At 36.2% G+C, this 27,522-nt stretch overlaps 1 protein-coding gene across 1 annotated transcript in view; it reads left to right on the top strand.

Annotated features, from left to right (window-relative positions):
- The first annotated feature begins 13,295 nt into the window (after nt 1-13,295).
- Nucleotides 13,296-27,522, top strand: part of Ccdc102b (coiled-coil domain containing 102B) — a 280,080-nt gene continuing 265,853 nt past the window's right edge. The window contains exon 1 of the mRNA XM_026388692.2: nt 13,296-13,352. The gene's annotated coding sequence lies outside the window, so the exon portion shown is untranslated. The remainder of the gene's footprint in view (nt 13,353-27,522) is intronic.

Raw genomic sequence — 27,522 nt, 5'->3', positions numbered from 1 at the left:
TTTCTATCTTTTGTCATTTATTTCTAATTTAACTCCATTGTGATCTGATAGGATACAAGGAATTTCTCTCTCTCTCTCTCTCTAATATTTGCTACTACACTTAATTTGACTAGATAGTCCCTTCTTTGAACATTCATCTCTTTTTTTGAAAAATAAAAACAAGGATAACACCATAATTCCTTCTATAGCTATAACTAAGTCACAAATTGAAATTTTTCTCTTGCTTAAGAGAGTAAACATTACATTTAAAAATATTTACACTTTTTCTTTGAAGGTTATCCATTATTTGTTAAAGCAACAAATAAAAATGATCATTATATTATTAATCTGATAAGATAGACAACATTAAAACACAACTAGAAATTGGTGGGCAGGTCACTAGCATTCTCTTATAGACACCATTGAAATCATTATTTTTTTCTGATGTTTAAATTACTCTGTTCTATTAATAACAGTTATTTTGAGTGGGAAATAGTATTGGATGATCATATTTTGGGAGTGAGGAATATTATTTGTTACTAGGCTTAACATTATTCCTTGGCTTTTTTATTTAATAAAGCGAGGATGTGTATGTGTATGTATAATATATTTATGTAGTTGTACGTGTAATTTTTATGTGTCTATACAAAATAATGGATTCTCACTCATATTCTATTTAAAGTCAGGACTAAGGTTTCTCCTAACCTCTTTATAGTCTTTTCAGTACCTCTTTTATCCACGTGGCAGACCCTTATGCTGAGTGACACCAGAATAATATTAGTATATCACATATCATGTAATTTTTCATTTGTTTTATATACTGTCCATATATTGTTTTATATATGGACACAATAGTCTCAGAATAACAATATCCATGCTGCCATCAACAATATGACCGCTGGAAAGTTTGATTTTTTGCACTTATTTTTGTCAAATTTCCATGATATAACTTGAATCATTGGTCATTTTGTGGTTATGACAACTTATTGAATGAACATGTGAGTTCATTTATTTTATTTTGTCTAGAATTCTAGAGATTGATTCCTTTTTAATTTAATTTTACATGGACTCAAAATTGATCCTACAAACAAGGTATATTTGATTTAACTTTTTTATCCTGTGCTTTCTACCCAATAATCCTGATCGTTGCCATTTTAAAATATTATAGTTTATTCTTAACTTTTCCATGCATATTGATGATATAATCCATACCACTCTTAGTTGTCGTTTGAAATATTATAGTTTAATACATTATACAAAAACACATTAAGTACATGATACATACATAGCTACATATGCATGTTTTGCCTTTCTTAAATGCATTGTAAGATGATACACTTTTTATTATGTTTTCCTTGGCTGGCATCTTCACTCTCCATTATAGATATCACTTTATAGCCATGTATGGAAAAACCCCTCATTCCTTTTTACAACTGGATAAATTACATTTTTCTGTCTATATTTAACTATGCATTTCATCCATTTTAATATTGACAGATATTTGTGCTGATTTAAACATATTTTTCAGTTATTTTTCTAATTAATGATTTTGTTACATGTCCTTTTCTGCTTTCACCAGTTTAACTCTGGCATAGTGGCATTGCTGCTGCTTAAAATGCTAAAAGAATACGTCTAATTTTGTTAGTGCTAAATTCCTTTTATTATATGTGAGATCATTTTAGTTGTTTATTTAGAATGAGCTTTACATAAGATCCATGCTTTGCACTTGGCTAGTCTGCATTTTAAGTCTATTTTAATCCACAGATTCCTCTTTTCCTTTGGAAATTAGTTATTAATGTTAATAAGTGTGACTTTTTCCTTCTTCTCTGTATTTCTTATTAACTGGATGTCAGACTGAGAGGTTCGTTCTGACTTTTGTGTGGGGCACTTCAACAGGCTGGAGACTGCAGTGGATTTCTCTGCTGAAGTCACAGCTGTTTGGACTCGGGTTTATGTGAGTGAGAGTCAAGGAACCAGAGCCACACTGGTCAGGGTCTCCTTCCCACCTATGACCTGAGCCATCCCCAAACAGAGAACCAGAGTTCCCCATTATAGAGACATTCCCTCACAATAAAAACAGCCTTCACAACCGCTTTCCTCCTTGATTTCTAATGTGACTTCCTGCTTGGCCTGATACTTCTCATTTTTTCCCCACAGTTCTGCAAAATAGTGTTTCTTTTTTACTCTGCTAGTTAAAAGTTTATCATTGGAAGGGCCCCAAGGAAGTCTTTAGATCATTATGCTGCTGAAAAAAATAAAGTTGTTCTATGGTAGAGAGGATTTTAAAGTTGCTATCAATAATAAAATATTCAAATTAAAGAGCTCACAATGTCATGTGCCTCAAATGTATAACATTAGAGTAAGTCAAAGAGTTTTTTTGCCTGGTAGCAAATGAATAAACAACAGAAAGACACTAAGAACAGTTTCCTATATTTCTCACTACAACGATGAAAAGGAGAAAAGTTAAAAACAAGTTTGACAAGCATATTGTAATGAATTAAATGGAAAACTTCCTTCCATCTTTTAAAGATAGATTCTCATTATTAAGGTATTACTTGCTGACAGGGTAAAGGCACTAGATTAGAAATTAGCTCAGAAGCCATAGAGCTTACACCAGGGTGTTAATTAAACCACTAATCCATAAATCTGACAAGTGAGGTAGCACTTTCAGGCACGAAATAGCAAACATAAGAGTGGCCCTTCTATCTAATAGAAGAACAACTTCCTACGACAGTTTGATGTACTTGGAAATCGTGTAGGTAGTAGACCTTTTCCCTCTTTGTAGTCTAACTGTCCAAGCATATTTCTTTCAATTAATGGTGAAAGTTTCTGGTTACAAGGGCCAAAATCTCCACTTGCCAGCAAAGGAAGTTTCTTGATTAATTTTCCAAATATAACATCATCTAGCTTTTTCTAAGATGTGTTACTTCCTTTTCATCAATCTATATTTTATTTATGAATTCATACTGGATATTTACCATTTGGGGAGGAATCTAATTGCCAGGAATGGTTTATTTTACCTCTAACAATACTTCTAACTGAGTATCTGCCAAGAGTTAGTGTAGTAAGCGCCCACTTTGAGTTTGCCATCTCACCAGACAATGCTGATTGTCTATCAGGACTTTTTTTTTTTTTTTTTTTTAATAAGTAACAAGCAAGCAAAGACCAAGGCACATTGATTTGTGAAAGTTTTCCCCAAGTTGCACATTTAATTGACATGTGTTTATGTTTATGCTGAAAAATACCAAATCTCTGATGCATAACTGATGGAGTAAATTACACACTTATTCAAAGTGTGTTCATTGAAAACCAAGTACTTCTCAGGCTAAAGTGCTGGGAACTGGGGATAAGGAGGTGAAGAGGGCTGGGAACTGCTCTGGAGGGATTCCCAGAGCTGGGGAGGCGGAGCTATGAAGAAACAGTGATGACTTTTGATCAAAATGATTTCCTGCTATAGCCTTCAACTAACTCATCCTTTCCAAATTTCTCACTACAACGATGAAAAGGAGAAAAGTTAAAGAAATACAAAACCAAAAACTGAGAAAACCCAGTGCCAGAATTCCAAGAACAGAAAACAATTTTAAGAAAGATGGTGTGTGTATGTGAAAGATGAGCCCTCAGCACCTGGCTTGTCCTCAATTTGGGTAGAGGTTACTCTGAATGATAGTGAGAAGACATTTAATGTGCTCCTATTCAATGACACATGCCACCCGGAGAACTGGACAGCCATCCTCAGGCGCTTTTCTGTGACGATAACAGAAAACTTACAGTGGCAGTAATTCTGCACATGTTTGTGTCTTTCGATAGGTGGGTGAGCTGGCCCTGGACCTGATGTCAAGACACACACAGTCCTGTCACAGAAGGATTATGAGGGAGGGTGATGATGGGGTGTCTAGCAGCAGGATATGCTGGGAATTGCATTTCTCCCCCAGACAATGTGCCTGGATTGCTGAAGTAATCAGAAACTGTAGGCAAAATAACAAATTTGCTCTTTCATAGTTCAATACTATATAGCACATATTGGCACAATAATTCATGAATATATTTTTATGAATGAATACATTTGTATGGGTGTGTATATGTATGTATGTATGTATAAACATCATATCTTATAGGTTTATACTCAATGTAATTTGCCCATGGCTCTGTAGTCAGAAACGTGTGGAGACCACTACACAGAGTAGCGAAACGTCATGCAGTGAGGGAAGGAAAAGGCAGTAAAGGAGAGCTGTTTTACAGAGATAAGTTATATTAGTTATTTCCCAGGCCTTGCTCTTGATTTTAAGAAGCTCTGATAAAGCTTAGGCAAGCTCGCTGCCTCACATATGGGCTGACTTTTTAAAAAAAATAAGTTAGTTTCATGGAGCTATAACTCACAAGGGCATATAGTCCACTTATTTAAAGAATACGATGTAATCATGGCATTTACACTGCACCCATGAGCAGTTACTCTCCGTTTCCCTCCAACTTCAGTGGAGAGACTCATCTTTCTGTGTTTATACACCTTGCCCACTTTGGACATTTCCTAAAAATATAACTTCCTACAAATGGATTCCTGCAGCGTGTTGTCGTGTTTTGACTGGCTTCTTTCACTCATCATCACGTTTTAGAGTCTCTTCAATGTTGTAGCATATTATCAGCACTTCATTGACCTTTATTGTTGAATTTCATCCCATCATCTTTTATGGGGATATGCCTCCTTTTTAAATTAAATTTCAACAGGTCCGGTGTACTGTTTTGAAGAACTGTCAGATTACTTTCTAAAGGAGCTGTCCATTTTGTATTAGTCTCCGCAGCATATGAAACTTCCATATCTCCCTCGTCCTCATCAACACTTTTTTTAATCAACACTTTTTCTTACATCATTTTGATTAAAGCCATCATAATAAGTCTAAGATAATGTGTCATTTTTGCTTCCTAATATCTGTCATTTTGCACTTCCTAATATCTAATGATGCTATGCATCTTTTCACATACATACTACCATTTGTATAACTTTTTTGGAGAGTGCCCGCAGAGATTCTGACAAGTTTTACAAGTTTTTTATTTTTTCTTGGCTGCAGGTTTCCCTCCTGCACCACTTAGCTGATGCTACCTGGATCAGAATCATTCTGCATACACTTACAGTGACTACTCTGTTCACAGTTCTGTGTCAACGTTTCTGTTCTCTGTTGTAACATGTTTAAAAAAGACCTGGATGGGTGTCAGACAATGACTTGATGACACTTACACCAGGTGAAAGGGCTGCTGGGACACATGCCTTACCAAGCATGAAGGAAAAAGCCTAGGACATCAGGAAAGTCTTTAAGTACACAGGATAACACACTCAGATTAGTGCAACTTGGACCTAGTATCCACAGATAAGCATGATTACCTATGTATCATCTGTATCATTCACTAATGATGCCCTTAAAAGTACAGTAATGCCTGCCAGACTTTGCTGACCATGGAGGCAATGGGTGGCAATCTTCTTTATGCTTATTTATGTTCTCTTTACAATAAATATCTCTGACTTATGTAATATATATTATCTTTAGACAAAGGTATATTTTAATTTCCAGATAATTGATAAAAGGCTAATGAGTACATAGACCAAAAGAAACCTGGACATATAATTTTTTCCTTGCTGAAGTCAAGATTCTTTATCTGTAAAGTAATGTTTTTATTGTGTTCGTTGTTTTCCTAAGTGATCCCATGGAGTCTGGGTTCTGTGGATGACCTCCAAGGACCATTGTTGGAGGAAATTAGATGTGGGGAGAGTTTCCAAGTAGGCAGGTATCCAAGGTTCCTCTACGCCATAGTGGGAGAACTTTTACTTTAGACATAAATGACTTCTGTGTAATATATGCTTCTTTTATTGACGCTTAGAGAAAACACTTCATTACTTTATAAAAAATTCTGAAATATGTTTTTGTTTAATAAAGATTAATTCTGGCCTTATACTGCCAAAATATTAATGTATGATTATTATTTTGTTATTTTTCAAATTGCCTACAACTTATCTGAGTATTGCCTATGTAATGATTTGGAGATTAAATAGAAGAAAGATGAATTGGTTTTCCCACTTTGTACATTTTGAAAGTTTTTATAATAACATCATGTATCACTAAATCCTATTAATTATCTTAATTTAAGTGATAATATACAATAACTTTAATTTTAAGATATGAGAGATATTACAAATAGAATAGTAATTGAGGTATTTTTTAGGGCTCTGGGACATCAACAGAAGAGAAATTGTTAACACCAAAGCTGGCTTTATTGTAGTTGTGTGTTAACAATTTTTAGCATTCAACCAGAAAGTTAAATCTTCTCTGGTTTCAAATAAAAACAAAAGATAATTTCTAATTGAAGAAATAGGTGTAGTCCTGGTTAATACTATACTACCAAATATATTACCATTATTAAATTATTTTGGAAAATTGTTTAATATTATTTATAGGCCTGATTTTCACATATTAAATATTTGTCCTTCTAAGATTTCAATGAAACTGTACATTTTTATTCTGCTCAGAAAGATATGTTTTCTAAATTAATAGAAAAATTATTTTTCCTTAAAATTATATTCTACATTTAAGTGTATGAACAGTCTTCTTAGTGAGGCTAAGTTAAATTGTAATTATATATAGTAAAAGAGAACTTTTCATCAATATAAAGGATGTTGAATTGTATTCTGAGATAAAGTAGTGCTAAACAATGTTGATGTAGACTTATTCAGAACAAATCTTTTTTATTTGTTTGTTTCTGTGTACATGGTAATCCTGGAATTGAAGTTACTTACAAAATAATTACAATACTCTGACTCCACTTAATAGTAGATTTTGTGTCTTTTTTTTCATTTTCATTCCTTATACATTTGATACCATAATGCATGTCTACGTGAATGACTATGTTTGAAATATGTGAGGGAGAGGGAGAGAGAGAGAGAGAGAGAGAGAGAGAGAGAGAGAATATGAGGGGGTGGAAAGAGATATTAGAGTGCTTCAATTTTTAGTAAGATAGACTTTCAAGATTATCTCATTTCCTGACTATATATATGTGGAAAATAAGATTAGGAGCATGGAGTCACTTTACCCAAGGCCACAATCTGTCATCTGCCAGCAGCAGAGCTAAGCCTGGCTGAGTCTCATCTTTCTACAACTCTCCACCACTAAACAGTGAATTTTGATCAACACTTATTTTATTCCTTAGGAGACCTGAGAAAAGTCTGGAAATAGGTGTGGTTGTCACAACTGGAGTGCTACTGCAGTGGGCAGGGGCCAGGGAAGCTGCTAAGCAACCCACAGTCTACAACACAGTCCCCCCCCTCCCCAATAAGTGTCAACATGACAAGTCTAGAAATCCTTCTAAAACGCGGAGTATGTCCTACCATCAACCAAATAATTAAGTTAACCATATACTTTTGCTGAGTTCAAACAAAATTCTATGGCTAAAATTTTAATGACATATATATATATATATATATATATATATATATATATATATATCTGATGATTTAAAAGGAAAATGTTTGTTTTTGGGTCACTTTTTGTGATTAGATCTTCCAAGGAACATGCCTGAAATGTTCAGAGTATCACAAACACAAATGCATGGATTTTACTATAAGTAATGTGCCTAATAGTGTTGGTCAGATCCTAAGTGTTGGGTGCCAGAACAAGACCACAACCATGAAACTATCACTTATTGGCAGCAATATGTTAAGCCATCAAACTAAACCATGCCTACATTTGTTTAGCATTTGTACATAGTATGTGACATTTTGCTTTAGACTACCTTATAGATAACATAGTTGGGACGGCATAATAATAATTACTACTGATGGTAACTTTCATTCATTCATATGTTAAGTACCTTTTGCAGCACTTTGTCTGTTATCTCTTAACCTTTACAATCTGTCTAACATCCACCTCATAAATGAAGGCATGAGGCTCAGAGATGTTGCTGGGAGCACTCTCCACTAGATACCATCTCGGGTCTGTCTGGTGTCATCTCTTTTTTATTTTTAAATTTTATTTTTTATTGGTTGTTCACAACATTACAAAGCTCTTGACATATCATATTTCATACATTAGATTGAAATGGGTTATGAACTCCCAATTTTACCCCAAATGCAGATTGCAGAATCACGATTTTATAAATCAGATTCATTACTCATTTTTTTCCTTAACATTTCCTTTGACAAAATAGAACTGTAAGTGACTTAATGCTAAAGCCTCGCATTCTTATTGAGAATACATATTGATTGTAAAGCAACCGAGAGACAATAATCTCCATTTTTAAAATAGTAAGAGAGTTAAAATGTTATTTTCTATATGTCACAGCAGACTCACATACTGTCTTTTGGGTTTGTTTATGAGGCTGATGTAGGAGGGTGGGGACAGGTTAGTTAGCTTAATAGAAGACCAGGACCTCCCAGTCCACCCGCTTGATTAACGAAGGCAACTTTGTAACATCAGAGCTGTGGCTTAGGAATTTTGTGAATTTTGTGAATGTGTGTTTCTAATCACAATTCTAAACCACCTACTGATTCTCAGTCAAAATCACAATTGACTTCCTTACAAGAAATTTTCAGTTACTGACACTGTCACGTTTTGGATCTTTTTAAAACCATTAAAATTGTGGCACTTAAAATTTAAAAGTATGGCTTGGTTTAAATAGTTACTAAGGTCCAGAAAATTCTATTTGTCTTACTTGGTTAGTATTTCTGTTTTTTAAAAGTTGTCTGGGAGAAGCACATATGCATGATGTTGGCCCTATTAATTCTTTTAATTTGTAAAAGCAGGGAGAAATGGTAGGAGAAATTTAAACATCTCCATGGACCTTTTCACTGTTATAAGGGCATGTTTTTTTTTCTAATTTATTGTCTCTACCACTTCTCCAATTCTCAGATATTCTCATTATTTTTATTTTCTTCAATGCACACATAGAGCATTCATTCATCAATTCATTCACCATTTATACTCTCAGCCATTTGTCCATTGACTAACTTGTCTATTTGCAAAAGACCCAAAGACAAATACAATATTACCTCCTTAGGAAATTTATGATCTCTGAGACAAAGCATGTAACTCAGTGCAGAGCTTTGGCATTAACCCTGAGTCGTGGGAACGAGGAAATGCCTCACAGCAGGGTAAGAGATGGATGTATATCTGGGTGGAGGTTGCAGTATGGGTTTTCAATTTTATGCTTTCTTCTGGACCTCCCAGTTAGGGGATAATGACCTGGAATAAAATCAGTTTTGATTAATAGTTATTTCCCATTGTTTCTCCAGCAGAGACCATTACCACGTTCCCTCAGCCTGAAGCAGCTCCTGACTCAGTAAGAAGGCCCCAGGAGAAACCCGACAGTGTCTTAGCCAGATGACCACCTTCCCCACAACACTGAGAGCTGTGCCAGCCCGGCTCCTTCTGCTCTTCTCATTCTGTGTCTTCCACAGGAATCAGGGGCCCAGGACAGCACCATCATACAGCAGTGGCTTCTCCACCTTCAGCCTGCTGACCTCTCAAGACAGGAAGAAGAAAAGGAAAAAGAGGATGTAAAATGGGTTGGCATCTTGAGCAGATTTGTTCTGTTTTCTTTGAAAATGCTCATTAGATTTCCACTTACATTTCATTGGCAAAACTTACTTCCCAGCCAAGTGCATTTGTACAGGAGGCTAGATTGCAATAAGAATTTTATTTTTGTTTAAGTCAACAATGTGGAAAAGAAGGGGAGAAATGATATTGGATAGGCAAATAGCAGAATCCACAGGGAAGGCCTAGTGTATGGAATAAAATTAGAATCCACTCAAGAAGAATGTGTGTGTGTGTGTGTGTGTGTGTGTGTATGCATGTAGATTATGGATCATGGTTTCAATGTACCCTTTGAGCTAGGATGGAGACCCTGGATTACTGTCTCCTTGATTTTGGTGAGTATCATGCTACCAGTGAACAAAGAACCTGAGAGCCAGACCTAGCAGTAAGTGTGAAGCAGGACACCCACTCCACTGTCTGGCCCCAAGGGAGGTGGGGCTGTGTGAGAAAACATGATCCTTCACTTGAGGAAGCTGCAAGTGAGACAGTGCCCCCATTCACAGTCAGAGTTCACTAGATGGTAATTTAGGAACCTCCTGTAAAAAAATTATAGTGAGACAAAATCCTGACTGGTGCAGGTTCTGCAAAGACGGAAGAAGATGGAAGCAGAGACAGAGACATAAACTGATTGTTCAAGTTTTAGTACAAAGCTGAGTTACTAAATTTGAGGGGCAAAGTAGTGTAAGGACTCAGGGACAATAAAATGATTGAGGGAGTGTGGGGTGATAGTATCTTAAGATGGAAATACAGTGAAAGTTTTTGGAAGAAATACAAGAGAATTGGTGTCACTGAGATTTGACTGGTTCCTAGTGAATATTTCATTAGACTGTTGGAAGTACAGATCTGAAGGCTGAGGCACTATTATGGGGATATCTTGTATATTTGGAATTTTATGTATATTAGTTTACTAGGGCTGCTGTAACCAATTACACAAACTTGTGATTTAAAACAAGGGACAGTTCTTGTCTCACAGTTATGGAGGCTAGGAGTCCAAAATGGAGATGCACCCAGACCTGTGCTCTCTCTGAGGGCCTGAGGAGAGACCATTCTTCTCTTCTCCTAGCTGATGGTGGGTTTTGGCAGTCCTCAGCTTGTAGATGCATCATCCCAATCTTTGCTTTTGTCTTGCCATGGCATACCCCTGCTGTGTGAGTTCAAATGCCCCTCTTTTTACAAGGAACCAGACATTGGATTAGCTCTGGCCCCATCCTGCATGGCTGAACTTGATTACATTTGTAACGATTCTACTTCTAAGTAGGTCATATCCATAGGCATTGGGTAGGATTTCAGCATATCTTTTTGGAGTTCACAATGCAATCTACAATGATATATATGATAAAAGAAAGCCTCAAAAATAGATGTGATCACCCTGACAAAAGATGTGGAATAAGAACAGAACCATTGATGGTTCTTTGGAGTATTCCAACACTGAGGAGAGAGAAAAAAGAAGGGATCAGTGCATGATGTAAGGAAGAAATTTAAAAAAAAAATACAGAAAAGCTTCATTCTGGAAAATAAGAGAAGCTTGAGAAGGAGAGAGTTGACCAGAGGATTAGAAATCTTCTGAGTGTCAAGCAGTATGTGAACTGGATGGAGGCCACTGTATCTCTCACTGAACAACAAGAAGAGCAAGTTTGGGAGCAGAGAAGAGATTTAAGAGGACACTTCAGTGATTCAGAATGGTTATGTGCTTGGACCAGGGTGGTGGCAGTGCGAAGAGAGCAGAATGGCAAAGTTATTGATGACAATCACAAGGAACTGGTATTGGAGTGGGTGTGGAACAGGAGACATGGTGACTTCCAGGATTTTTGTTTAGTCATCTATAAGCTCTGTTGGAATTTATTGGTATAACTTAGTAGGCCCAAGGCATGATGATGACTTCAGATTTAACATGTTAGTTCCGTATCTGTGATATTTTCTATTGCAGGGGCACAATGCGCTAATGAATGAGTATTGGAGACTCAGAAGATGATTGGGGCCAAAGACAGATATTGAGAAGTCATCTGAAAGAGAGATGGTAATTGAAACCATGAGCATGTTTGACACTAACCAAAGAGAGAATGTGTACGTTATCTGAGAACCTACCTGATGTCTAACAAAGGATGGGAGGAGAATGGACACCACAAAGGAGGTGGGAAGAGGCAGCTAGAGATGAAGGTCAGGAGAGTGTTGTGCCAAGGTAAGCTTCACGTGGACAGGGTTTCGAAGGGCATCCAAGGGCGGCATAGATCCGTTAAAGTGAGGACAGAACAGAGTTTGTAAACATTATCTTTTTTTCACATAAAGGCGTGTGTGTGTGTGTGTGTGTGTGTGTGTGTGTGTGTGTGTCTGTGTCTGTGTGTATGTGTGTGTGTGTGTTTACTTTGATGCATTAAAGGAAGTGGATCCAGATTAAATGGGGTTATTGGCTGGGGAGAGCTCTTCCAATCACTTGACTATGAAGGAGGGACAAAAAGTTCCTGCAAATGAAAATGACTAGATGGAAATTGAAATTTATTGGCACAAGTGAAACCACCTGAGGACTTTATGGTGTGTAAAATCCCATGGGGAAGTCCAGGGAGGGGGAGAATTCAAAGACAAAGGGAAGCGTGATGGAGCCAGATAGCTCAAAAGGGTTTGTTGATTCTGTAGGGAGAATGGTCACATTTCCACTGCGTTAGGGAATGAGAAGGAAAAGATGTTGTGAAGTAGAAATAAATGATAAAAACTGATATTCAGCTGGGCTGGGGTTGTGGCTCAGCGGTAGAGTGCTGGCCTTGCAGGTGTGGGGCTCTGGGTTGGATCCTCAGCACCACATAAACATAAATAAGATGAAATAAAGGTATTGTGTCCAACTATAACTAAAAAAAATATTTTTTTAAAAAACCCTGATATTCAGCTAAGAATCATCCTCCAAATTAGAAGGTGGAAGAATAAACTCATTTACTTGACATTTACTTCCTAATTTCCAAAGCTGTCCTGGTCACTCACGAGGAGCCTACTGATCGTCTCCTTGCTCTTTTCCTTGGGGAATTGTGTCCTCTGTCAGCCAGGAAAGCTCTCTGCTCCGTGGTGGGCCAGCACCCCTCATCACCACACTTCCTGACAGCTGAGTCATGTCACTGGAAAGCCACTCCTTCCCCTGGGAAGAGGCCAGGGAGCTCTCCTGTGAGTCCCTGGGACTGCAGGTCACATTCCCTGCCAACATGACTAAGATCCAAGGACTGACAGATAGTTTTTGTATTCTGAGTTGTATTCTCAGAAACTTTATTAAATATGATTTCTTTTTCTTTTTTTTTTTTTGGCAATTTGCAAACCAAATTGAACAAGTGATATTTTCCATTGTTCTATGACCTGCAGTAGAATTTTCCTTTAACCATTTTCCAGATAGGGGCTTTAATAGTTTTTTGTTATTTTAGCTTTAGGCTTTCCCATTTTTAGAAGTTATTATTATTAAATACTAAATATACGTGTGAATGAGGAGGTAGGTATTTTCTTCCTTTTCTGCTCACAGAACATAGTTTCAAATGGGCTGTCTGGAAAGCTTTGAATAACAAATACTTCAGGCTTTGAGAACATTGAAATTATTTTATTTTGGTTATCTTACTTGTGATCCAAAGAGGGTGTTGTGGTATCGGTTTTGAGAGAACTTCACAACCAATGGGAATCCTTTTGGAGTTAGCGTGGGGTGTCCTTAATACTGGAATAATCCCGTTGGCCAGGACCCCAGAGCTGCTCAGATGAGAAAAGGATGCAGGAAATTCTCTTGTTTACACATGTGTCTGCAACTGAGACGCTAGCGCAGTCCCGCAAGCCCAGAGGGTAAGAGAATTTCATAACCTTCTGGTTTTCTGTTTAATTTTCATACTTTCCTGCTAGGCAAAGCCTGTGTTCTCAGAGCAAAGGAAAAGACAGTTGCTTATAAGATATAGAGGAAAACTACTTACTGTAGGTCTGGAAGCAGGATTTGGGGGATCTTTTTAAAATGCAGTTGATTTCTTCGCTTCCCTTCCTTTTTTCCACTCTGGGTATTATCTATTCTGACAGCTTCATGCATTTTCTGTCTTAAAAAAAAAAAAAACTGCACTCTAAACAAAACTCAGGTAAGAATTTCAACTCCAATTTTAGACAGTCATAGAATAGATTGATACTGAACCCTTACTTTCTAGTTCCATGTGCATATAAATGAATGTGTTTGAAGTAATCTGTATTCTTGTAGTAAAAACAGTGAAATTGTCATGCAAAGTCTATGTACTTTTCATTTCATGAGACTTCATGCTGAATTCTTTTCATCCTTAACAGAAAAGTATACTTTAAATATTGCAATGATACTGACTTTGTTTTATATGTTACCTTATAGTGTGGAAGAGATAGGGACATGGAATAAAATCATAAAATCTTGTATTTAAGAACAAAGAAAAGAAATTGATGTTCAATTATACAGAAATAAATTGCAGGACTAAAGGAAAAAAATCTCTGTGATCAATTGGGAAGAATTTGCTCATGCTTTCTACAAAGATAAATTATCAAATAAATGCCCAGTGAGTAAATCAGTTGGACATAAATATGAGGAAGATATTCTTAAAATAAAAGATGCAATTAGAAATGTTTAAGTAATATAAGGCACCAAACTATATAATGATATTTCTTAATAATCTTATTTACATCAATACCCATTTTTCTGTTTTTATAATCTTTTTGTTATCCATAAATGTCCTTATGTACACATTAAATGTTCTTGAATTCCATTTTTTCCATATTTTTCATAAATAGTAAATTGGAAAGGAATTTAATAAGTTAGTCAGACAATATTTATAGGTTTTGTGTCATTTTGCAATCTGGACTTAAAATATCTGGAGAAATAGTTTATGTGAATTGCTTTATTTTTCAGAAACTTTAAAAATAGTTTTCTTGTGAAATAACATTATTTTTTTGTTTCTCTTTTGAATTCTGCATGTTCATTGGCTTCAACAGTTGCTTCATCCCAGGTACAGAGCTTCTTGCCTCTTGCAGTGGATATGACCTCTAATTTATGTATTTTAGCTAATTCTTAGAGGCAGAAAGATAATGAATATGATTATTAAATATATGAAAAATATTCTCAGATCACCTTTAATTGAAAAAGTGCCTTATTTTTATGCTGATTTGACAAGGTTAATTGAGATCCATCAAAATCTTAAAAGTTTTTATTTTTAGCAGAGATGTTAGTATTAGAAGAACTCACGAGACTTTGAAAGAGGTTCAAATTTCTGCTGAATATTGAAAAATTAGTGAAACTTAGATAGTTGCTCAAAACGAGAAATATTCTTACTTTGTGGAAGCTGTCAACTTAAAGGCCCTAATTAGCATAAAGCATGGAAGAATAGTGGGAAGTAATCTGAGAGATCAGAACATGAAAAATGCACTTTGTGAATAGTTGACATTGTGCTCCACATAGGTGGAGCAGAAAATGTTTGTGGAAATTTTAAAATTCACACAATGTTTCAAGTTTTATATATCCTTCAGTGAGGGTGATGGCAAGTTTCTGAGATGGAATATATCATTCTTACCTCATTCTCACCATCAGCAGCATATCCTGCCAACACAGATGGTGTTTCCTGTGTGCAAGGTGATTGACATACATGTCTTCAATTCTGATAGCTCTGCAATAAACTGAACTTCATTTTACAAGTTACCTTCATTTACACATGAAGAAATCTGGTGTTCAGAAATGTCAAATCGTTTACTTACAGCCACAGATACAGTGAGTGTTGGAGCCAGGGTTCCAGGCACTGTCTTTCTGGCTCCAGAGTATGTTCACAGTGCTATGCTGGTATTTCAGGAATGTGAATCTGGTAGAAGTTAAACAGAGAGTTTTGAAATGGGCATTGAATTAATAAAGTACAAAGAGGAGGAAGGGAGACAACAACCCAAAGATCAAGTTCAATATTCCGCATAGCCAATCAATCACAATTCTATCAAGTATTCCACTCTTTTCTTTGGCAATAGAGAACAGAAATTAATGATGAAAATAAGGAACAGTAATTGTTATGGAGACATATCTGGCATTGTGGATCTGTGTCCCTGACTACCAGGGAGGTGCTTACAGTGTTTTATGATATTTTTCTAATAAAGTATGAAAATATGGTTCACTTGAGGAAGGGACAATAGGTTTCAGTGTGTGTGTGTGCACCTGTGTGTGAGTTCATATTTTTCATTTGCATCAAGCCTAGTACCTGGTTCATGGTAGATAACAAATGAAAGGCAAATAAATATTTGGGTCTGTGGAAGAGATTTACTAAAAACAAGTTCAAATAAAATGCTTGTTGAGAAAAAATAAGGAGCAGCTTTTACATTTGAATTGTTTTGCCTCCTCTTCAATACTTATGGCTTTCTTTCTTATTTTAAAACATATTAAAGAGAAGCTATCTTTTGATTTCTCAGAGGAAATTTCATTACAGGTTTTCAGTGAAGATTGTTGTACACAATAGAAATACTTGAAGTGCTTGGGAATGTTATTGGGAGCAGGTTGACTCCCCTTGATTTATTTTCAATGTCTGATGTTGATGACTACTTAGTGACAATGCCTTCTTAAAACTATGAAAAGATGCAATTATTATCAAAGGAAAGCATCATATATATTTTCGTTTTATTTCAACAAGTGGAAGAGTACACATAAAATTTATGTTGCTAATGGATTATATAGTATTCAGTGTATCCATAGTAAAAATGCTAGAACCTATTTATTAGCAACTGTCCCCCATGTATACAAACTTTAAACATCTTTTATTTCCTCTTGAAGTAAAATAGAACTAGTATTTGAATTAGCATTCATTTTCTTCTTCTCTCTTTTCTATGGTTTGAATGAAGTTTAAAAAAAAACTTCAGCTTATGCTGTTAATGAGTTGGGAAGATTTATATACACACATACAAATATATGTATATATGATGGTTTCTATGCTATCAATTATAAACATGTTATCTGTTACTTTATAAGTATAGTATCATTTAAGTAAGCTTTACAGGAGAAACATATTTTCCATACACTGAAGCAGATGAGGATATTTGAAATGCCATGATCTGGTCCCTGACCTCATGACTTTGTATTTTAAATAAACAGATTTAGGTTATGTTCCAAGATTATATTGCACAGAATGATTCTTATTCCTGATGCCAAGTTCTCACCAATTACAGATGCTCAAATGTGATAGAATATGAACTTGAGACCTTGGGTACAAAAAGGAAAACTGGACACTGTATTAGAGGAAATAAACTAGCCATTTAATTGAAATCCTAACTTTGAAACATTATTAATATTACTATGTATTTAAATATTATCTGGGTTGATTTAAGCCAGGTGACTGAGGGATTCTGGAAAGATGGAAATAACAATCATATAAAATGCTACCGATTATTCAAATAAAACAGGAATTTCAGGTGTAGAGTTACTACCATTAATTAGATTTAGTGATGCAGAAATCATTTATTCTCTGATTTTGTTTGAAGTTGGGGCTGAAATTGATAGAGTAACTTCAGGAGAGAATAGAAAGAGAAAATTTTTTTCTTAAAGATTTTTATTCTAAAAATCCGGAGAAATGGGATGGCTCCTGAGCAGGGATCAAGATCACTTTTTGAAAGCTGAACACTTCTCTTACTGATGAGAATGGTCTAAAGCGGGGGTCTGAGCTGATGTAACACAGGAGCAAGGGTTCTGTGTTGGCAGGAGACCCGCCTTTGAGTAGGTGAGCTGGGGTGAGATGTGCCTAAGAACAGGAAGCCTGACTTGAGGGCATGGACAATCCCTCTGCAGAAACACATAGCACATGGGCATCCTGAGATTGAGAGGTGTAGAGCGTGGGAAAACATGACAATTTTATCAACGACGATGCCTTCAGGAAGACAGGAGTCTAGTGGAAGAGGAATGAAATGGGATAAGGTTGAGTCGGCAGTGGTGAAAGCCCCTTTGAGGTTCAGAATCAAGAACTTAAGGAGAGACCCAAGCAGGTGTTTTCTCTAATATGAGCAGGTGCTCAGGGGCACATACAGAGCAGGCAGATAGATGGCATTGACCTGTTAGGGTTTTCTAAGCTGGTGAGATGGATGGAATGCCAGGATGAGACTTATCTATTAAAAATGGAGTACAGAGGAGGAGGGGAGGGGAGATGTGAAATAAGTGAGAGATGGTGGAAAGGCAGTAGAGTTGATTGACAGACTCAAGGCTGGGTCAAAAGGGACAGTTACAAGGAGGATGGGAGGAGGTAATAAGAGGTATTTGTCATTGATTTGGGAAGAAATGCTAGTGCAGTATGGTGTCTGAGGTGTATAAGCAGCCAGTGGAGAGGTGAAGTGAAGATATTGGAATTATTAGGAACTTAGGGTAAGAATATTAGTTATAAGGGTACTACATGTGGAAATGTTTTGGACATAGAGTTTTTGTCCTTGAAATGCTTCAACTCCTCCACTACTTAAGCAATTAAGTAACACAGTTGGTTTCACTAGATAAATTTTAATACCCGTTCCCATGCTAGGGTGCTGGTATCCTGCTAGAATTCTCTGTCTCCTTTCTGTTTACATCATGTCCTGATTGCTCATACAAACTGCATTAGAAAAATAAATCTTCATGCAGAGAGGGATAAGAGCAAGATAGAATTTTTCACATCCAACAAATTTTAAGTCCACAATTTTTCTAGATGTTTATTCTTTGCCAAAGTTTAAACTAAAATTTAAATACAGTTAAGTTTTAACATAATGCTGTTCACAGAGCATGAATGGGTAATATGATTCTTGGCCTCTGACTTCCAGTACAGCAGATATTTTAACAAATACACATTTTAAAAGTTAGTCATCATTTTTTGCACATTGTCTAAATGGTGGGATTTTTCAAAGTTAGATTGAACTGTTGAGCAGATGTATCTAATTTTTTTAATGATGTCCATTTGCTTGTGATATGACAACTGCATTATGTAACTGTATGGCCAGGAATAAAATGACCTGTACACATATATTTAAATAACAGCCATAGAAATTTTGGTGTACAGTTTCATTATTAGAACACACTTTTCAAGAATATATTTGCCAATAATGTTATGAGCAATCACCTTAATTTGAAACATATATAGGAAAACTCTACATGATTGAAACATAAATGTTGCCAAAACATGTTGAACATGCTTTTAAAAAATCAAAACATAGTTTTATATTTCTGTAAAATTCTCCATAAAAAAGAAACATTTTGAAACTTTTCGGATACTCTAGAGTTGTGCTGTCCAATATAAATATAGCTCAAGCATGATTTTCGATTTAAAGTAGCTAAAAAATTAAAAGACAAATAAGTGAAATTAATATATTTATTAATAATATTATAATATTTATTAGTAAACCCAATATATAACCTTATCATATAACATGTAAGATATATATATTTCTTAGTGAGATATTTTATATTTTTATTTTTTGTGCCCTAATTCATACTTTAGATCATTTCGACTCATGTTGCCCTCATTTCTAGGGAGCACTACTTCCTGAAAGTAAGTACCATGCTGGATGGCCTGTGACTCATACACTGTGAAATAAAATAAAAAAACAAACAAAAAACAAACAAAAAAAAATCACTCTCAGGGCAGTCATAGATCATATCATCTCTCTCCTTACTGTAAATGAATACAAAAAGTTTAATGAGCTTATTAAGGATGAGACTTGATCCAGATTTCCTAAATCTAACCCACCATCCTCTGGCTTCTACCAAACCTTATGATGTCGTCTTGTTTGCATATTTATGTTATCTTGACACTGAGAAGTACATAAATTCTGGCAGCCTATAGACATAACCAAGCCAATATGCCCTCTGGTTGTTATTGATTAAGAGATTTGAATTATTTAGGGAAGTCTAATAGGTGTCAAAGCAGGCAAGGATGGAAATGATAAACCCAATTCTAAGAATCTACAGCATTCTTAGTATTTATTTATGTATTTATAAATTAAAATTAAATTAAATCTATAAATCTGAGGAGGCAGAGATAGTTAAGAGAAAAACAGCAAAAGAAGAGTTTTGGAGGAAGATTTTAAATTGAGACGTTAGAGGGATTACTTGTGAAAGAGTCGATGAGAAAAAAATATTCAGGCTGGGAGATGAGGTGAAAACAAAATTTCCAGCAACCAAAATTTTAATCTGGTCTCTGACCCTGCAGCTTCCCTTACACATGGGTTACATTTTCTGTTTCAGAAACTGGAAAGCCAGATCTTTTGAGAAATATAAACACTGCTTATTCACTTCCTGTTATTTTGAAATTTTTAATCCTGTTCCCTTAGTTTTTATTACTAAGGAAATAAACAACTAAGCCAAAATAAAAGGACACAAATGAAAACTGATTCCAGATCAATTAGCAATTATGTTAAGAATTCTGCTTTATATTTAAATTGGTTTTCTTTTTTAGTGCTTTTTTTTCCTATGTTAAAATTAGAAAATCAGGAACATCAAAACTTATAAAGATGATTGGAAGCTGAGGATCCTGTGTCTAAACAAATGATTAATTCACTAACTAAAATGAGGAACATATGTACAGGGACTAAAACCAGGAAAAAAGTTCTACTCATGTTTATAGCAAATATTGTTGAATAAAGTTCTAATATTTGTTTATTTTTTAAGATTTCATGTCTTTCTTAACATATAAAATCTTATAAATGAAACACTTCCAGTGAGATTAACATTTGCATCTCATTGTTATAAGGAGCTTATGCACTACAAAAGCATCACGTTGTGTTTTCCGAAGGATGTATCTGAAAACTGATTTCTTGTTTATATTACATTAAAATGAAAAGAATTACAATAAAATGTGATTGATAGTATTTCTATGGGCTCAGAAGAGTCCACAGAAATGTAATGATGCCACACATCTAATTATGGTGACTCAGACACTCTTGGGTAAACCCCCATACACTGTTAGCTAATGTCCTGCTAATCCATGGTAATGATATATTTATATTAGGCTATATATACATTATTTCCCTTTTTGTTAGATTGTACAAGAATATTAGTCTTAAATAATTCCATTGTCTGTCTTTGATTTTTTGATAAATGTTCTGAGTTTAAAAATGCTCCTTAACAGGAGAAATTACTTGATTTAACTGCATATAAATGAATGTTATTTTATTTATGTTGAAAACACATTTTTCATCTTTCTTTGATCTTTCTTCATTCATCTCCCAAGACATACAATGATATACTTTCTGAAATTCATGCTATTAGTATTCAGAAGGAGCTAGCCTTGTGATTTCAAAATTAATTGTGTATTTTAAGAAAAAACAATTATGAAACAGGAAGTTCCATATTCACTAATAATTTTATTCTGTCAACCTCTTCTGCAACTTCATTAATAAAGGCATTTAATTCAAGGACTAAAGCTGACCTGTGGGTTTGGAGTATGCAAAGACTTCGTTTTTGCAGGGCTGCCCTGTGAACACACTGCTGTGGAGGGGTGGTGGCAGCCAGCTTCCTGTCTCCATAACACACTTGGAGGATATTTAGAAAGTTCAGTTGACTTTCTGCCCCCAGTCCCTTCATTTTCCATACAGAAAGTAGAGTTGGCTGTGTAAATATTTATATGTGGGAGGGTAATCAGGAGTGTTAAACTCCCAAAACAGGGCTAGTTTGCATTATAGTTTATACAATTCTATTTTCCAGTTTTTCCATCATATTCAAAATAATTCATTTTCATTCATAATATAAGTTTTGTTTCATTTAAAAATGTGAACAGCTTGATAACTTGAGAAAAGTGAATCTTTCGAAAACTATTCTTTTTTAATACTTACTTGAATTTCTCAGTCAGATTTCACAGGTAATCTCAATGGGAGCTCCATGAGGGTGGACATTCAAATCTCTTTCTTCTCTGGTACAACTTCAACCTCTAGAATGATGTGCTTGGGACATAGTAGACATTCAATAAGCACTCACTGACTTAATACAAAAATGCAAGTTTAAAAATATAAGAAATATTTATCTTTTTTCTACTGTAACATCATGCAGAAATGAGAAGACATTTTTGTGTATGTGTTTTAATAAAATGGTCATCAGAATACAACAGACACTAGTATTGCTGTATGTATATGCTTGGCTGTATAACCAATGTGATCCTGCAATCTGTACACGTGGAAAAATGAGAATTCATACCCCATTGAATCAAATGTATGATATGTCAAGATCATTGTATTGTCTCGAGCAACTAATAAAAAATAATTTAAAAAAAAGAAATAAAATTAGAATAGAAATGAGCAAAAAAAAATGGTCATCAGAATACATCATTTCATATGAACTTGCCGGCTTTTGTGTCTTTTATTTTGCTTTTGTTATCACATGAGCTCCTTGAGTGTTAGACAAAGGAAAATAATTATAGGGACTTGAAAATCTTAAAATTACTGTAGTTTACTACTTTTTGTTTTTTGATATATAATTTACTTTATAGGATAATCTTTTTCATTGAAGTTTGGAGCCACAGAAAGATTTGCAACAGAATATAAATCACTTAGAATGGAATAGAATATATTATATGCAAGGGATGCTGGCTTAGGAAACACACACACAGACACACACAATATAAAATCTAATCTAACTAAAAGATTTAAAAGGATAGTAAGCAGCTATGTATTTATTTAAGATGAATTTTATTTTTATTTTTATCTTTTTTTCAACAGGAAGTTATTTATAAATCTCATTGAATCACTTCCACAAAAGGGAAAATCATTTGGGTTACCATAGCAGCTAGCAAAGCCCCACTTAGATTTTTATCTATGCTTGAGACAGATGCCTTCTATTTGGTTAAAATGAAAATACAACAGCAAAAAAGACCAAACATAATTTGTTTTTGTAACTCTACAACACCATTAAAAATTTCAAGGAAATCTCCCCTAATCTGCTTTAACAATCTAGTAACTAAAATCTCTATTGTTAGTGTGTCTCACTCTGCCTTTTCTCTGAATGCTTCCTGAATGAAGTTTACTCTTATAATTTGCAAGTTCAGGGACTTTTTAGTGCAACTATGTTTAAAAATTTTCTTTATTAAGAAGTCCAAACAAAGTCATAAATCATATAGAGCCTCCACAGAAACATTTAAAAAACTGTTACCTTTCTATGTTGATAAAATGTAAACTTTAAGAAAGGGAGCAATTGACTCAGGCAGGAGAGGTTTGAGGACAGAGGGTTCTGGAAGGAATGGGCAAGGTGAGTGGGAGACTGGAGGGAGGCTGCTTTCCGGGAAGGTGAGAGCAAGGGAGAAAGCAGGGATCAGGGTGGTGATCCCCTGATGCATGGAGTGTGGACAGCCATGGGACTCTGAGGTGAGCGAGCCAGGGAGGTGAAGTCTGGATCTGCAAGGAGCAAACACCAGGCTGAGTTAGGACTTAATGCACTGAGCCTGCTGACCAAAATGAGAAAGTGACTCAGTCACTGAACATGAGTATCTTCCATAGTGGAAGGAAAAATAAAATTCTGCCAAGAGAGAATAAGATAAAACCACACGGGAATACATAGGCTTGGATTTTTATCACTACAGACCAGTACTTAATCTTTTGTTGTTAAACACTATTATTGAAACATAAGGAGATTGCAAGAACTATGAATCATGGTTAGATTTATGAAAAAGAAAAGCAGCTTTTCATATTTCCATGAGTTAAAGTCTCTATTTTAATGGGAAAACATATTTCAGTAATTTTACTTAAAAATAAATTCAAAATCCACTTATGTTAATGTATCAAATGATACATTAACACTTTATGAAAAGTGTCACTTTATGAAAAGTGTCAAAATTTTAAAGTGTATTTTGTGACAAAATTTAATTCATAACCAAGATAATTTCAGGAGAAATTTTCCTTTTGTTTCCTATGAACATAATAATCATGTGACCATATGTGATTACCTACTTATGGATTATGTACTTAAAAAGTAGAAAATGACTATCATGTCTTGGTGCAGTTTAAATAATAGAAGTACTTAGAGAAAATATTAGGGAATTCAAATGGCCTCTCAGCAGGCTGGCATTAAACATCTCTTTTAGCAGAGGCTATGCTTTTCAGATCTTTATATTAACTGAGTAGATTGATGCTTTTATATAAGTCAAGAACAAGTAAAATACAAAAAATAAAATATATCAAAACTCTAATGAATACTGAAGTTTGAAATGTGAACATAAATATCAGTACAAGCTGGTATTTGTATACTCTTCATGAAACACTTTCTGAATAAATGTAAGCAGCATTTAATGAAGCAAATACTGACATTCCAAGGAAATTGATTTATATTGGTAGCACAAGATTAAAAGCTAGGGTAGATAGAGGAGTAGGGGAAAAGGAAACTTGGACCAAGGGAAGGGGAGCAGGGCCCAGGAGGTAAGGTAACTGGGATGAGGACTTTGAACTTAACCCCAGAATAATGTGAAAGAAATTGTGAAAGGATTTCAGAAAAGGTGAAATAATAAACTTGTGGAGAACAATTTGTGGAGGGAGAGCACTTAGACGTCTGTTCCAGTAATTCAGGACTGAGGTGATGGTACTTGGACTAAGTAGGTGCCAAGAGAAAAGTGAATGGAGATGAAGAACTTTCAGAAGTTACAGTGAGCAGGACTGACAGCTGATGGTGCATGGGGATGACGAAGAATGTTTAGGAAGGCAAAACTGACAACCTTCTGGCTTCCACCAGCTCAAAGATGCTGGTGCCTTCAGATGGTACAAAAAAAAAAAAATGAAGGAAAGCAGCTTATCTTTTTTTTTTAATTGCAAATATTTTATGAATATTAATCATATGATACAAACATTTTCCTTCAATTAAAGTTATTCGTATCATGTCTTTAATGGGAAATTGTTATGCCAACAGTTCCATAAGTAAAGTGTCTTTCAGACCATATACTTTCTCTTTAAAATCTCTGCGTATTCTTGTTGTGCTTCTAAAAGTAGGTTTTGGCTTGACTTATTAGATTTGGGTGTAATGGTTCTGGTGGGTCCAGGTTCAAACTCTGTGGTCACTTCTTCTAGTGCTCTGGGTAAGCCTTTGCCTGCCGCCTGCTCCATCTTGGCCAGGTGCTCCTCCCGGCTCTTCCTTGCAGGCTGTGGCAGTGAGGTACGAACCACTACGTTTTCTCTGGGACCAAGACTTTCTCCGTGTCGCTGACTGTTGTCCTGATTTTCGAGGCTGCAGATTTTGATCTTAGAAAGCCCTTGGGAAACACGCTCACTGTGGTCTTTGGGGTGGCCTGTGTCAGCATCCGTCTTGGCCTGAGGACTGGAGTTCTCCTCCCTTGTGCGCTGGAGACCCAGTCCTAGGTCTCTCCCCCGGCTCTGACTTTCGTCAGGATGGGACGGCGCCAGATCCAGCCTGGCGCCGTAGGGTTCCAGCTCGGCTTCCAGTCTGGCCTTGCCTTGCTTCAGCTTCTCCAGTTCCGACGTGAGCATCGTGATCTCAGCCCTCAGGTCATTCAGCTGCTCGTTTCGCTGGAGCGTCGTTTCTCTCTGCGTTTTCTCGCACACTCGGAGGGTCCTCTGGAGGTCGTCGCTCTTGGCTTTCACAGTTTCGATATTCTCCAGATACGTCTTCTCCATGTCCTGGCTCTGACATCTCACCCTGTCGATGTTCACTCTGAGCAGAGCGATTTTGTCCTCCAAACTCTTGTATTTTTGCAATCGATCTTTTTTGGTACAACCACGAGTAGGAACCTGGGGCTGGTCACTGTCGGCGTCACCAAGCCTCGTGGGCTCTTCCTCTGGAGTTACTTCCAAGCCGGGGGCTGAGCCGGGAGCTTCTGCGCCTGCATTGATTGTGTCCTGTGGGTCATCCATGTTAAGGTGTCCCCGTCCTTCGCTTGAGAAGACGCAGGAACCTCATCTCGCAGCCTCCTGACAGCTCAATGTCCAGATTCAGCCAATTTTTTTTTTTTTTTCTGCTAAAAGGCTGGGGGTAGAGTTGCGACCAGCTTTTTCGTATTGTGCACACGTGCCTTCCACAAATGACCAGTGAGTCCTCCCAAAGGGTGGTGGGCACTTCCACTTGACCCAATGCGGGGGGCTCCTGGCTGTTTCTCTCTTTGGTAGAACCAAGAGCAGCCGCCGGTTGACAGCGAGCCATTCCACCGTCGTTGTCCCCGGCTTCGCTACCTTCCAGGACCGTTAGGACCTTGGTTCTTCCTGGTCACGACCAAGTGACGTCAAACTGCCACCGTCATGGAGCTGCCACGCAGGGACCCATCTGCGCGGCTCACGGGTCTAACCCGTGGCAGGACTGTCCGTTGTCCATCCGCCTTCTCGGCCCTCGAAGCCCCTGACTGCCACCGCAGCGTCTGTGGACCACCCAAAGGTGCCAAGTCCTTAGAGATGGGTCTGAGAGGGTTGGGCAGGGAGGCCCTGCAGCCTGCGGTCATCAGGGCACCGAGAGGATCCTCAGGGCCCCTGCGGTCATCAGGGCACCGAGATGACCAGAGTGAATTTATAGACAAGGAACAACATAGTATCTGTTCCCAAGCACCCTGCAGCAGCGAAATTCATTGATTCTTTCTAGGAAATAATGGGAATATTTCTATACTGCCTCAGGGGAAAAAATGGAATATTTTCTCTACTCCAGTTTCTAGGAAAAATGTGAAAAATATTTCTTCAGTCTTTTTTTTTTTAAAGGGAGGAATTTTCTAGTTTGCAAATTATGATGATTTTTTTTCTCCTAAGCCTTTTCTCTTAATAGCAGGCATTGTGCCCTGTTATGTGGGAATAGTTATTCAATTTATATGATCTCTTTCAACAAATCACACACTTAAATTGAAATAAACTGGCTTAATCAAGGAACAATATTGAGAAATTTGGGTGATTACCACATCTTTCTTAGAATCATAGAACTCTAGGTTCAAACAGTAGGCTAGCTTAGCTCCATTCAGACATTTCTTAAAATCTATTCTGTATAATTACATTGTTTTCAAAGGAAAACTGAAGAAAGGTATAGCTATTTTCTGTCTTCAAATATTTCTTTTGATTCTCTAAAAAAATTTAAAGGCAGCAATAAATGACAGAATATCATTTCACAGAAACTGTTTTCTGAAATGTTTAGAAATTAGCTGAGAGCATGCATTTCAAAGAATGCAAATAATCTCAGAAGTATTTGAAGTAGAAATAAGTGCTGTAACATTGTTCTCAGAATATTTCATTTAAAATAAAATCAAAGTGAAAGAAAAAACTCTACAATGTGTTTATTATAAGTTGAAAGACTAAAAACTAACTGTAATGAGGAAAACTAATATCTCAGAAACATTTAGGATAATTATATTTATTCTTCTGCTACATAACTCTATTGCTGCTAATGTTTTTGGTGGGCTAGATTATTTTCCAGGAAAATTATTTTCAACAATATTAATTAATTAATAGAAAAATTAATTAAAAATTAGTATTTTACATAGGTTATATGAGTAAACTACCTTATCACACATTAGCTCGAGGCTTTTAGTTATTGAAAGCTAAATGCTTTTGGTCACCAGTTCTGAAATATTAGAATTAATTACCATTTCCTCGTTATTATTCTCTCACCTTTTTCCTACATTTCTTTGATTCACACACTCACACCCACATCAACCACACATGCAAATACACACATACCAGAAGTGTTTTTGTCTCCAACAAGACTGAGGGATCCCAGTGGATACTCATACCCACATCAACCACTCACAAAAACACCACACACATGCTGAAATGTTTTTGTCTCCAACAAGCTTGGGGAGATGCCTGATGATGGAATATGACTCCCTTGTAGGATCCCAATGGACACACACAAACCAAAATCCATAGATTTTCAGTAACCTCTTTCTAAATTGAATTGAGGTTTTGATTCCCCCTAGATTCACTAATTGAATATCTTCTTTATTCTGGTTTCTGTGAGAACTCAAATAAACAAGATGCGGCCCCTACGAATCTCTCTCTCTCTCTCTCTCTCTCTCTCTCTCTCTCTCTTTCTCACACACACACACTGAACACTTTTTTTTCAAAGCTTATGCCCTAC

This window comes from Urocitellus parryii, chromosome 13 (genome assembly GCF_045843805.1).
Source record: "Urocitellus parryii isolate mUroPar1 chromosome 13, mUroPar1.hap1, whole genome shotgun sequence".
Lineage (NCBI taxonomy): Eukaryota > Metazoa > Chordata > Mammalia > Rodentia > Sciuridae > Urocitellus > Urocitellus parryii.
Note: the sequence above shows the minus strand (reverse complement) of the source record. Positions and strands in the feature narration are given on the sequence as shown.